The sequence below is a fragment of the Oncorhynchus mykiss genome, chromosome 9 (assembly GCF_013265735.2).
Source record: "Oncorhynchus mykiss isolate Arlee chromosome 9, USDA_OmykA_1.1, whole genome shotgun sequence".
Lineage (NCBI taxonomy): Eukaryota > Metazoa > Chordata > Actinopteri > Salmoniformes > Salmonidae > Oncorhynchus > Oncorhynchus mykiss.
The window spans coordinates 49,180,337-49,195,424 of NC_048573.1; the positions used below are offsets into that span (position 1 = coordinate 49,180,337).

The 15,088-nt window shown below is 41.9% G+C and overlaps 1 long non-coding RNA gene across 1 annotated transcript; it reads left to right on the top strand.

Moving 5' to 3' along the window:
• The first annotated feature begins 4,044 nt into the window (after positions 1–4,044).
• Positions 4,045–5,826, top strand: LOC118966186. Its single transcript, XR_005053453.1, has 3 exons — positions 4,045–4,425; positions 4,621–4,901; positions 4,997–5,826. It is a non-coding gene; the product is annotated as an uncharacterized LOC118966186 (long non-coding RNA).
• The last annotated feature ends 9,262 nt before the right edge of the window (positions 5,827–15,088 follow it).

Consider the following 15,088-nt stretch of genomic DNA (forward strand, 5'->3'; position numbering starts at 1 on the left):
TAACTATCCCAAAGCCTAGGACCAAGAGGCATGGAGAGGTAGCCTTTACTTACTGTGCCCCCAGCCTCTGGAATAGCCTGCTAGAGAACCTGAGGGGCGCATAAACTGTGGACATTTTTAAAAGAGGTATTCAAATATACCTTGTTAGCTTTGCTTTTCCTTAGGGTGCTTTTTAGGCCTTCAGTTTGTGTTGTTATTCTTTCGTTTTTTTATCCTCCTATGTTTGTTGTACAGTAAATATTTCATTGTTTTTATTCATTTTTTCTCACCTGTGAAGCACATTGTGTAAAGTTTGATTTGAGTGTAAATATTATGAACACCTGCTCTTTCCATGACAGAGACTGACAAGGTGAATGCAGGTGAAAACTGTGATCCCTCATAGAGTATATGTCACCTGTTAAATCCACTTCAATCCCTGTAGATGAAGGGGAGGAGACAGGTTAAAGAAGGATTTTTTTTACAGCCAGCCTTGAAACAGTTGAGACATGGAGTGTGTATGTTTGCCATTCAGAGGGTGAATGGGCTAGACAAAAGATTGAAGTGCTTTTGAACGAGTCTGATGAGCCTGATGTGAATGATATACTGCTTTCTCTGGAACAAGCCCAGATCCCCATGATCTGCGTGAAGAGGAGTCGGAGAAAAAGGGGCCAGAGGTCGAGCTGCCTTTTGAGAATTCGTAGACGATCGAATAAACCTTCACTTCCTTCCATTCTGCAAGGAAACGTGCAATCTTTGGAGAATAAAATCAATGACCTACGCGGAAGATTAAACTACTAACAAGACATTCACAACTGTAATATCTTATATGAATGACGACACTATCAACAAACAGCTGGCTGGTTATACGCTGTACCAGCAGGATAGAACAGCGGCGTCTGGTAAGACAAGGGGCGGCGGACTATGTATTTTTGTAAATAACAGCTGGTGCACGATATCTAAGGAAGTCTCAAGCTATTGCTCGGTTGAGGTAGAGTATCTCATGATAAGCTGTAGACCACACTATCTACCTAGAGAGTTTTCATCTGTATTTTTCGTAGCTGTTTACATACCACCACAGACTGAGGCTGGCACTAAGACAGCATTGAATGAGCTGTATTCCGCCATAAAAAGACAAGCAAGAAAACGTTCACCCAGAGGCGGTGCTCCTGGTAGCCGGGGACTTTAATGCAGGGAAACTTAAATCCGTTTTACCAAATTTCTATCAGCATGTTAAATGAGGGGAAAAAGGGGGGTTGGGGTGGACGCTGGACTCCACACTCAGAGACACATACACACTCTCCAGCGCCCTCCATTTGGCAAATCTGGCAAAAATTTGGCTACAGCTGCCACTTTCAAGGAGCGGGACTCTAACCCGGAAGCTTATAAGAAATCCCGCTATGGCCTCCGACGAACCATCAAACAGGCAAAGTGTCAATAGAGGACTAAGATCGAATCTTACTCCACCAGCTCTAATGCTCGTCAGATGTGGCAGGGCCTGCAAACCATTACAGACTACAAAGGGAAGCACAACCGAGAGCTACCCAGTGACACAAGCATACCAGACGAGCTAAACTACTTCTATGCTCGCTTCGAGGCAAATAACACTGAAACATGCATAAGAGCACCAGCTGTTCCGGAAGACTGTGCGATCATGCTCTCCTCAGCCGATGTGAGTAAGACCTTTAAACAGGTCAACATTCACAAGGCCGTGGGGCCAGACAGATTACCAGGAAGTGTACTGTGAGCATGCGCTGACCAACTGGCAAGTGTCTTCACTGACATTTTCAACCTCTCCCTGTCCGAGTCTGTAATACCAACATGTTTTAAGCAGACCACCATAGTGCCTGTGCCCAACAATACTACGGTAACTTGCCTAAATTACTCTGTAGCCATGAAGTGCTTTGAAAGGCTGGTCATGGCTCACATCAACACCATTATCCACAAACCCTAGACCCACTCTAATTTGCATACCACCCCCACAGATCCACATATGATGCAATCTTTTTTGCACTCCACACTGCCCTTTTCCACCTGGACAAAAGGAACACCTATGTGAGAATGCTATTAATTGACTACAGCTCAGCGTTCAACACCATAGTGCCCTTGACGCTAATCAATATGCTAAGGATCCTGGGACGAAACACCTCACTCTGCAACTGGATCCTGGACTTCCTGCCGGACCGCCTCCAGGTGGTAAGGGTAGGTAACAACACATCCTCCATGCTGATCCTCAACACAGGGGCCCCTCTGGGGTGCGTGCTCAGTCCACTCCTGTACTCCCTGTTCACTCATGACTGCACGGCCAGGCACGACTCCAACACCATCATTAAGTTTGCAGATGACACAACAGTGGTAGGCTTGATCACCGACAACGACGAGACAACCTATAGGGAGCTGGTCAGAGACCTGGCCGTGTGGTGCAAGGACAACAACCTCTCCCTCAACACGATCAAGACAAAGGAGATGATTGTGGACTACAGGAAATAGAGGACCTAGCACGTTCCCACTCTCATCGACGGGGCTGCAGTGGAGAAAGTTGAGAGCTTCAAGCTCCTTGGTGTCCACATCACCAACAAACTAACATGGTTCAAGCACACCAAGACAGTCTTGAAGAGGGCACGATAAAGCCTCTGGAGACTGAAAAGATTTGGCATGGGTCCTCAGATCCTCAAAAGGTTCTACAGTTGCACCATCGAGAGCATCCTGACTGGTTGCATCACTGCCTGGTATGGTAACTGCTCGGCCTCCGACCGCAAGGCACTACAGAGGGTAGAGCGAACAACCCAGTACATCACTGGGGCCAAGCTTCCTGCCATCCAGTACCTCTTTACCAGGTGGTGTCCGAGGAAGGCCCTAAAAGTGGTCAAAGACTCCAGCCACCTTAGTCATAGACTGTTCTCTCTGCTACCACACGGCAAGAGGTACCGGAGCGCCAAGTCTAGGTCCAAGAGGCTTCTAAACAGCTTCTATCCACAAGCCATAAGACTCCTGAACATCTAATCAAATGGCTACCCAGACTATTTGCATTGACCCCCCCCCTATTTTACACTGCTGCTACTCTCTGTTGTTACCATCTGTGCATAGTCACTTTAATAACTCTACCTACATGTACATATTACCTCAACTAACCGGTGCCCCCGCACATTGACTCTGTACCAGTACCCCCCTGTATATAGTCTCACTATTGTTATTTTACTGCTGCTCTTTAATTAGTTGTTACTTTTATTTCTTATTCTTATAAGAAATACTTCTGCTTCTCAATATAAGGAAGGTGTTCTTAATATTTTGTACATTCAGTGTATATCAATGTTCAAATCAATTGTTATTGGTCACACAAACGTTTAACAGATTTTATTGCGGGTGTAGCGAAATGTTTGGGGTCAATTTCATTTAAATTCCAGTCAATTTAGAAAGTGGTACACTGAAATACCAATTCTCTTCAATGCTGTTCAATTGGGTAAAGTTGGAATTGGAATTTGGTTTACTTTCTGAATTGACTGGAATTTAAATGGTATTGACCCAAACCCTGGTATATATTACAAACCAATAAACTGGACAAATTCCTGCAAATGTCTGTGATTCTTTTCCCAATGTTATTCCAGATACTAACAAGCAAACATAGGCCCTACAGGTCTAAAACCAGAGGTGGGACAAACATTTGTCAGAATAAGGTCTACTTACTTACTTGGTGGTGTCAGTATAGTGCAATGTGTTTAACTGGACAGTAGAGGGAAGGCCTCACAATGTTATCACCATTATGTTTCCACATTTTGTATACTTGATGGTAGAGAGCCAAGTGATCATTTGTTAACAGTTTTTTCCAATTGCTAACACACTAAAATGACATGCACAGCACAATTATTTAAACTGACACACAGAGAGCTAAACCTCTTCTCAAGTCTCCAAAAGTCTAAACACATTTTCTGCTTTACACACATTTTGCAATTCAAAATGGCACTTTTTAAATGCACTGCACACGGTTCTCTGCATAAGACACAACAATCTGACATAAAGTCACATGTTTGCCATTTCAAAACACTGCCATTCAAAATGACTCTACATGAGCTAATTGGCCAATACATGTGCCACCTGGCCAAACACCTCAATGGTTAATTGTTACCAATTCAATCAGGAAGTAAGCACTATGAAAAGACCACAGGTGAGCACCTTTTGTTTTACAACAACAATGGAAGCCGTTGCAGAGAGAGGAAGAGGAAGAGGGAGGGTGAGAATGAGAGGGGGAGGAAGAGTGAGAGGTAGGGGTAGAGCTGGTAGAGGAGTTCATGGCCAAAGAAGACAACAACTTTCAAATGAAATCAGAGCAACCTTAGTTGATCATGTCATCAACCATGGGCTGACAATGCGAGAGGCTGGACAGAGAGTGCAGCCCAACTTGAGCTGTTTTATTGTTGCCTGTGTCATCTGGACATTTAGACTGGAGTACAGGTATGTAACCAACATTTCTTTCACATTATGTAGTACACCCCATGTCATAGTGTATCAGTTGGGTGAGACCTGTTTACTTAATGAATGGCTGATGTCATACACTAACTGCACACATTTCCTGTAGAATTTACTCTACTGTGGGGGAAATATCTTTAGGTTGCATTGTCCAAGCCCTATATTTTTTTTTTTCTAAAGGACTGAGAGATGTAACCATGGTGGAGGAAGGGGCCAAATGTTCACCGGGGTACAGGAAGCTGCCATTGTAAACTTGGTTTTGGAAAATAATGAAATCCGATTACGAGAAATTCAAAGCCACATCATCCAAGACAACACCATATTCAACCACATTCAACGAGTCAGTCTGTCCACATTGGCTCGCATTCTCAAGCGAAAGCAAATCAGAATGAAACAACTTTATAAGGTGCCGTTTGAGAGAAACTCTCAAAGAAACAGAGGTCAGACGAGCATATGTGGATGTAAGTACACTATTGTCTGCAGTACACTACACACAACATTGTTTCCCAGTGTACTGGATAACACCATATTGACTGCTTTTGTTCTATGTTTTGAGGGAGTACTGGAAATGGATGCTCATGCAATCCCACGAGTTCATCTTTATAGTTGAGGCTGGGTTCAACCTAGCAAAGACCAGAAGAAGGGTGAGAAACGTCATTGGCCACAGCCATTATAGATGTTCCTGTCCAACGTGGTGGGAACATCACAATGTGTGCTGCCATCTCCAATACGCATGGTGTCCTCCACCGTCATGCCAACCTTGGACCATACAACACAGCCCATATTCTCTGGACAGACTCCACAACATTCTCATACCACCAGAGCGTATGAATGATGCAGACCATCAAAGAACCCGGTACGTTGTAGTATGGGACAACGTGAGCTTTCATCGTGCAGCCCCAGTCCAAAACTGGTTTGCTGACCACCCACCATTTCAAGTGCAATACCTCCCACCATACTCACCATTTCTGAACCCCATAGAAGAGTTATTTTCAGCATGGCGATGGAAGGTATACGACCAGCAGCCCTTTGTGCTCATGCCTCTTGTGCAGGCTATGGAAGAGGCATGTGATGAGATTGAAGTGGGTGTGATTCAGGGATGGATAAGGCACTCAAGGCGCTTCTTCCCTCGATGTCTGGCAAGGGAAGATATTGCCTGTGATGTAGACGAGGCGTTGTGGCCAGACCCAGCTTTGCGGCAAAATGCTGCCTAATTATTTTTCTTGCCTCTTTTTTTTCTTTTTCTGCACATTTTTTCTGCAATTTTCTTTTTCAGTTTACTGTTTTTGTGAGCATATTTTTGTTCAGTCCAATGTAAATATATCTGCTGTGCATATGTTGCACTGACTTGTTTGGTGAAAAATAAAATGTTTCAACAGCATGTGTGTGTATCTGCAAATATTTCTGTGCCTCTGAAGAAATGTCTACAATTTGAATTATTTTAGTATTATGGTATTATGTGCTTTTCATTATGCCCAACAGTGTGTAGCTGGTTAGACAAATCTGGTAATATGAAGTGTGTCATTCCGTGCAAATGTTTGATTTTGATAATGCTATATGCAGTTTTGGTTGCAGTGCTTCATTTTGCAGGATATTAGGTATTTTGCAGTTTGAGTGTGTGGTTTTGTGAATTGTGTTAAGTATTTATTTTTTTTGCAAAATTGTGTTTTAGCAATTGGGAAAAACTGCAATCTGTCAAATCAGTTTCATGAGTAAATGCTAACTAGCTTTGACTGGATGTTTACAGTACATTCTACAGGAACCATTAGCATGCTAGCTGTTCATACAGTGCCTTGCGAAAGTATTCGGGCCCCCTTGAACTTTGACCTTTTGCCACATTTCAGGCTTCAAACAAACTGTTTTTTGTGAAGAATCAACAAGTGGGACACAATCATGAAGTGGAACGACATTTATTGGATATTTCAAACTTTTTTTAACAAATCAAAAACTGAAATTGGGCGTGCAAAATGATTCAGCCCCCTTAAGTTAATACTTTGTAGCGCCACCTTTTGCTGCGATTACAGCTGTAAGTCGCTTGGGGTATGTCTCTATCAGTTTTGCACATCGAGAGACTGACATTTTGTCCCATTCCTCCTTGCAAAACAGCTCGAGCTCAGTGAGGTTGGATGGAGAGCATTTGTGAACAGCAGTTTTCAGTTCTTTCCACAGATTCTCGATTGGATTCAGGTCTGGACTTTGACTTGGCCATTCTAACACCTGGATATGTTTATTTTTGAACCATTCCATTGTAGATTTTGCTTTATGTTTTGGATCATTGTCTTGTTGGAAGACAAATCTCCATCCCAGTCTCAGGTCTTTTGCAGACTCCATCAGGTTTTCTTCCAGAATGGTCCTGTATTTGGCTCCATCCATCTTCCCTGTCCCTGCTGAAGAAAAGCAGGCCCAAACCATGATGCTTCCACCACCATGTTTGACAGTGGGGATGGTGTGTTCAGGGTGATTATCTGTGTTGCTTTTACGCCAAACATAACGTTTTGCATTGTTGCCAAAAAGTTTCATCTGACCAGAGCACCTTCTTCCACATGTTTGGTGTGTCTCCCAGGTGGCTTGTGGCAAACTTTAAACAACACTTTTTATGGATATCTTTAAGAAATGGCTTTCTTCTTGCCACTCTTCCATAAAGGCCAGATTTGTGCAATATACGACTGATTGTTGTCCTATGGACAGAGTCTCCCACCTCAGCTGTAGATCTCTGCAGTTCATCCAGAGTGATCATGGGCCTCTTGGCTGCATCTCTGATCAGTCTTCTCCTTGTATGAGCTGAAAGTTTAGAGGGACGGCCAGGTCTTGGTAGATTTGCAGTGGTCTGATACTCCTTCCATTTCAATATTATCGCTTGCACAGTGCTCCTTGGGATGTTTAAAGCTTGGGAAATATTTTTGTATCCAAATTCGGCTTTAAACTTCTTCACAACAGTATCTCGGACCTGCCTGGTGTGTTCCTTGTTCTTCATGATGCTCTCTGCGCTTTTAACGGACCTCTGAGACTATCACAGTGCAGGTGCACTTATACGAAGACTTGATTACACACAGGTGGATTGTATTTATCATCATTAGTCATTTTAGGTCAACATTGGATCATTCAGAGATCCTCACTGAACTTCTGGAGAGAGTTTGCTGCACTGAAAGTAAAGGGGCTGAATAATTTTGCACGCCCAATTTTTCAGTTTTTGATTTGTTAAAAAAGTTTGAAATATCCAATAAATGTCGTTCCACTTCATGATTGTGTCCCACTTGTTGTTGATTCTTCACAAAAAAATACAGTTTTATATCTTTATGTTTGAAGCCTGAAATGTGGCAAAAGGTCGCAAAGTCCAAGGGGGCCGAATACTTTCACAAGGCACTGTATGACTCTGGGGAAGTAGATACATGGCTTCATTACCAAAACCTCGAACTTTCCCTTTAATGTGGAGGAAATTACAGTCATTGGAGCTAATTACAGAGGTTTTTTTTTTCTGTATAAATTCTTAGGCGGGCCATCTAAGTGGTCATGGAAAAACAGTTCGTGTCAACTTAAATGATCAAAACCAGATAGAAAGCATAAAGAACTATACTGTATACATATTTTTAAATAATACCATAATTGAGAACTAACAATCAAACAAAACCTAGACAGTCAGGGAGAATAAAACAACTAAAAATAAATAATGGAATTCAGGGCCCATTGATTTGGTTATAATGGGCCGAGGAACACAGCATTAGCCATTGAAAAATGCATACAATAGCATAAAGTTTGCTTTAACCTGTAAAATTGATCTCACAACTCCATGCCAAACTGTGCAGAATTGATGAAAATTTGCTTCAAATCTGCAATATTTGTTATCAGCTTCTTTTAATTGCAGAAAATGTGCTTTACAACAGCAACATGTCCTCTCTGCTAGCAAGATAGCCTATTAGCTAGAAAGGTATGTAGGGAAGTCAAAATAATGAAACTGTCTACCAAATCTATGACTTCTATTGCCATTATCATTCAACTGATGATAATTCACCTTTTTTGCTAACATATGATGGGGGTCCCTGGATTGCCGGTTTACCTGGGTAGGGGTCCCTGGATTAAGTGACATTTGTTGTTGATTTACTTGTGAAACATAAGTCTCGACACACCATTGAATTAGATATTGTACAAACCCACTAACAGAATGAATAAAACACAGCAGTGCTGATGACCTCATTGTTTATTTCTGGGCACAGTTTATTGCATAGGCCTAATTAATCCAATACTAAATCAGTTTTATAAATGTATTTTCTTTAGGTGAAAGTTTTCTTCTATACATGAGGTCTGGGTCATTCCATTTTATTTCAGTAAGCCATGACACCCACCATCTCAGATTGTTCTGAAATCGTTTAGAAACAGATAAGCTAAGCATTTCTGCAACATTATTTTGTTGAAAGGCAACTGGAACTCTGAAATTGCGCTAATATATTTCACCCAAATTGGCCATTTCAATTTGTTGGATTCGTATAATATTCAATAAATAGTACCCAACATCTGATTTGGACCAAACCTCTTCTTAAAAATAGTTAAGAAGTGAGGATTCCAAATCGATAGTCAAAAGCCACCTACGGACCACCATAAACCTCAAACCAAGTCCACCCCAACAGCCAGTATACAATATCAGTTCTCTATGTTTGACAAGTAGCATGAAGTTGCGGCTTGAAGTATTGTTGTTCATACTATTTAATGTATTCACAGTTTATTTGGTTACATTTTTTTGCCCCTGTTCAGAGAAATTAGCCATTGAAGTCGCTTGCATTTTCCCCAGTAAATGAGGGTGAAGTACCATGTTTTGCCCACTAGATGCCGCTGTTTCTACTTCTGCCACACACATTTATCAATTTTGCTGCTCTGTTGGGTTAATAAAATGGATCACAACACATAGTATGAATAAACATTACTCCAAGCCCCAGCTTCATACTACTTGTCAAACATAGAGAACTGATACTGTACACTGGCCATTGGGGCGGGCTTGGTGTGGGATTTGGGGGGTCTGTGTGTGGTTTTTGTCTATTATTTTCTACAAAATAATGTTGCAGGAATGCTTATCTCATCTCTTTCTAACTACAGAAACAATTTCAGAACAATCTGAGACGGTGGGTGTCAAACCTTTTTCTTGTGCTTTTTTAAGTGGAACGACTCGACTACGAAAACAGATGATTTCAATAGAATATTGTAGGCTACAGTCATTGCATTTGCAGTTTATGCTTCACAAGCAAAAAAGAGTGGCATTATTCATCTACACTGATTGACTTGATTATGCATACAACAAAGCAGATTTGCCGATAATTGCCGATAGTATATAAAACGGAAAACAGTTGTATTTAACTGGTGGTTACCCACATTTTTAACCCTATGTAGACACACTGTGTAAGGTAAGTGTTTATGAATTTCCTCAGACCTCATACTTCATTGACTCGACCACCATAAGATGATCTATTTTAGTTATTGAACAACATTAAGTGAAGTGGATCAACACCCAGGTACAGAATGATGGTAACAGAATGTCATCATGGATCCTTGATCTGTACTATATAGAAATGCATTCTTATGAATGTCATTCTCTTCATGGTGATGAAGTGCAATATGGTACAGTAGAGTAGAGTACAGTAAAGAATAGTAGAGTATAGTTCAGTATAGTAGAGCACAGTACAGTCCAGTAGAGTAGAGTATATTACATTCTACTGTACTCTACTGTGTGCTGATATTCTACTGTACTGTACTGAACTCTACTCTACTGTATTAAACTATTTTCTACTTCTTTTTACTTTACTGCATTGAACTCTACTGCGCTCTACTGTACTGTACACAACTGTGCTGTACTGTATGTATTGTCCTTACTGTTCACTATTGAAACTATGATATCCCATTGCTGCCAATTAAATTGCTGTCATTCTGTAACAGATTTTTCGGTCACTGTCATCGATTTGGTAACAAAGTGACGTATTTTAATAGCTTCATAATTTATCAACTAAATTGTTATCAGTAAAAACGAATTGGTAAGTCTACTTGTTATGTGAACTTTCATAATGCTCCTTTCCCATGAGGGAGAGAAATGATAAAATAACTTAAAGATAGAATCCTTAATTGAAACAATAACAAAGTCTTCACCCCAACTCTGTTTTGGTATAAAGCTGAGGGATGGCCCTAAAGAAATGTAACCACTCTTAAGTTTATAGACAGAGCTATGGATGCAAGGACTGACTGTTCATGATATCAACATTATAGTTTTAATCATATTTTGAGGCTATACAATGTATATTTACATTTACATTGTTTATAAACATTGGAGTAAAACAAACTTATATTTTGGGTTCTCATGGGGTATGACAGTTGAAGCATTTGGAAGTTAAATTCTTCAAGAATCGATGGGTATATATAATGAATTTATGAGTCCAAAAATGAATGTTGCAACCACGGACTCTAGCTTTGAAGCTATATGGGTTTTTGGTGACAGAATGACAAGACACTAGGCACTTATTAGGGCTAGGCCCGTTTTTCTCTATTTTCCCCTGAATTACATGCCCAAAGTAAACTGCCTGTCACCCATACCCTGAAACCAGGATATGCATATAATTGGTACCATTGGAAAGAAAACACTTTGAAGTTTGTAGAATTTTTAAAAATAATGTAGGAGAGTATAACACAATAGATATGGCAGGAGAAAATCCAAAGAAAAACAAACCAGAATTTGTTTTGAGAAAGAGACCATGCCCTTCCAATGGCAAGTATAAGGGCATACTCAATTCTAGCTCACAGGAAGCAGGCAGGCTTGTAACTTCCAAAACGAATAAGAAATAACAGTTTTAGTGGACGGACACAATCTTGGTAATTCATGTTTTCGCACGCCATGAAGACTAGACATACCTGCTAAAATCGGTTTCCTATTGAACATACTTCTTTCCGTAAGAAATATTATAGTTTGATTACATTATAGGGTATCTGAGGATTATATAGAAATGCGTTTTGACTTGTTGAAACAAAGTTTAGGAGTAGATTTTCAGATTCCTTTCTCTGCATGTTGAACGAGTGGATTACTCAAATAAATCGATGGCAAAAACTGAACAGACTTTTTGGGATATAGGATTTTAGGAGGATTTTAGAAGTATTTTAGAAGGATTTTATCTAACAAAACGACACTACATGTTATAGCTGGGACCCTTTGGATGGCAAATCAGAGGAAGACTTTCAAAAAGTAAGTGAATATTTAATCGCTATTTGTGAATTTATAAAAGCAGTCCCGGTGGAAAAATATTCACTTACTTTTTGAAAATCTTCCTCTGATTTATCATCCGAAGGGTCCCAGCTATAACATGTAGTGTAACAAATCATTTTTATGATTATTTAGGGACGCCTAATCAGGGACGCCTAATCCCTGAGAGGTTTTCAATTTACAGAAGGCAAATCATTAATGCAAAACCAAATATAAATGTTGATATTAGTTGGCAGGGTCCTTTACTTCAACATTTTTGTTTTTGATGGCTTTCTAATACCTTTTAACCATTTAAATGGCACACCAATGAATACATATATAAAAATAAATAAATACATTATATATATTTATATATATTTCACCTTAATATAGGCCATACATTCATATTTTTTATTTGCATGACTTAAAATGTGATTGATAACGCATCGCAAACATCTCAACCAGCCAGTTGAGTTGCCCAATTAGGGTAAACACATGTTGTATTAGCATTTGCATATCATCAAAAATGATACATTCATTAACATTATTATTATTATTATTAGTTACTTATAATGGATGACAGGTCTAGTTAAATGAGGACTGATATCAAATATGAATAAAATATGATACATATGAATATTCAAATATATGTAAATTCATGTTTTTTTATATGCTCATAATATCTATAAAATCACATGTACTGAATAATATTGTGAAACATATTAAAGATAGCAGGCAGACAGTAAATACTGATATTTATATGAAAATATTTTTCTATTTCCACAGACAAAAAATTCCGTTAACAATATTTCTCCATTGTCCATAATAGCTAGCTTTGACTAAATTGCATTCCTTTAATGGGCAACTCAACAGCTGGTAGAGTATATTTTCCAAGAGTTCTTAAAAATCTAAAACAACAATATTCCAAATTTATGTTTTAGAGGTAAACATTATTTTACGGTCTTGTAATTTCCCATTTTATACACAATTAGTACTGAAAATGTGTGATTAATGATGTTTGGTTTTGTTAATGTTCCTGGTTTTCAACCATCGTTGAAATTGTGTCCGATAATGAAAACTGTCACACCCTGATTTGTTTCACCTGTCCTTGTGATTGTCTTCACACTCCTCCAGGTGTCCATCTTCCCCATTATCCCCTGTGTATTTATACCTGTGCTCTCTGTCTGTTGCCAGTTCGTCTTGTTTGTCAAGTCAACCAGTCAACTGGGGTTTAGGGAAACAGGTCCTGGTGGCGCAGCGGTCCTAGCCAAACCCTGGGGGGGAGCCCTGATAATCGGATGTTTGTGCCTGACGCTGTCCGCTCTGCGGTTCTGGAGTGGGCCCATTCCTCCAGGCTTGCCTGCCACCCAGGCTTCCATCGTACCCTGGCCTTTGTGCGACAATGCTTTTGGTGGCCTACGATGGTTCCGGATGTCGACGCATTTGTCACACCCTGATCTGTTTCACGTGTCCTTGTCATTGTCTCCACCCCCTTCCAGGTGTCGTCCATCCTCCCCATTATCCCCTGTGTATTTATACCTGTGCTCTCTGTTTGTCCATTGCCAGTTTGTCTTGTTTGTCAAGTCAACCTGCGTTTTTCTCAGCTCCTGCTTTTTCCCAGTCTCTATTTTTCTTGCCCCCCTGGTTTTAACCCTTGCTTGTCCTGTCTCTGATCCTGCCTGGCCGTCTACTCAGCCTGTCCTCACCCTGAACCTGCCTTCCGTCCTGCACCATTGCCCTACCTCTGGATTACCGACCTCTGCCTGACCTGACCCTGAGCCTGCCTGCCATCCTATACCTTTGCCCCTATACTCTGGATTATCGACCCCTGCCTGCCTTGACCTGTCATTGCGTGCCCCTTTTGTTATAATCAATATTGTTACTTTGACAGTCTGCATCTGGGTCTTACCTTGATTCCTGATGGTACAAACTGGCCATGACTTACCCAGCAGACCCGGGCCAGCTGTGCAATGCCATCTCCACCCAAGGAGCCTCCATCGGTAGGCACGAGGAATTGCTTTGTGGCCTTGTGGAGGGGGTTCAAACATTGTCTGAACACCATGACGCGGGCGTTGGACAGTTTGCCGGAGCAATTGCACAGGTTGTCTGGGAGGCCGCTTACCATGGTGGTAACCTCACAGCTCCTCAGCGACTCAGCTGCTAGCAGCGCCGTCTCATCGGTCACTACACATTCTCTGGAGCCCCGCTTACCTCCTCCAGAACGCTTTAATAATGGAGAGCCGATCACCTGTTGGGCGTTCCTAGCTCAGTGTGCCCTTGTCTTCGAGCTTCAGCGCTCCTACTTCCCCTCGGATCATTCCAAGATAGCCTGCCTCATTACGCTGATGTCTGGGAGGGCTCTCACCTGGGCCACTGCTGTGTGGGAACAACAGCTGGCCATATGCGCTAGTCTGGAGGGGCTTGTGGGAGAAATGAGGAAGGTTTTTGATGCCCCGTTCTCCTGGAGAAGCTAATCCCGGTTCGGCAGGACTCCCGCAGTGTAGCTGATTATATGGTGGATTTCCGCCCGTTGGCAGCGGAGAGTGTTTGGAACCAAGAGGCATTGTTCGATGCATTCCTGCATGGCGTCTCGGAGGAGGTCCAGGACGAGCTTGTTGCCCGGGAGTTACCAACGGACCTCAATTCCCTCATTGCTTTGACCATCCGTATCGATGGCCGATTGCTGGAACGACAGAGGGAGAGGAAATTGGATTTTGCCTGCACGCCCAGGGATCCCACCTTGCCTCCGAGTCATCCCGGAAGCTCCCGACGGTCTCGTTGCCGAGAGAACCCGAGGCGTCGAGGGCAGCCGAAGACGGCCGAGTCACCTCTTCCTGAGCCTATGCCACTAGGCAGAGCAGGGTTGTCCGCAGCGGAATGGCAATACATGATCGTCACGCGTCACGAAGAGTTGTCTTTATTGCGGGACTCTTGGTCATTTCATGTCCTCTTGTCCTTTAAAAAAAGCAGGCTCACCGGTAGGAGTACTCTGGTGAGCCATATGGAGAACGTTCCTGCTTCCCTTGCTCGCACCCCTTTTCATGCCATTCTGCTGTGGGGAAACCAGTCCAAATCTCTCCGGGTTCTCATTGACTCTGATCTGACAATAGTTTTTTTGGACACTACCTTGGCGTCCGAGCTAAACATCCCCCTCAGCCCCTCTCCATTCCCATGGACGTTAGAGCGCTGGACGGGTGCTCTTTAGGCCAAGTCACCCACAACACCACTCCCATCAACCTACGTGTGTCAGGGAGCCAGAGCAAGGCTATCCAATTCCTGGTCCTAGCCGACCCTAGGGGAGCCCTGATAATTGGATGTTTGTGTTATGCACGTGAGTGAGGACCCAAAAGCGGTTTAACAAAAACAGAGTCCTTTAATGTCAAAACACAGGGAAGACATAGATCCTCTTCGGATGTATATAATGGCAAAATAGACAACCCG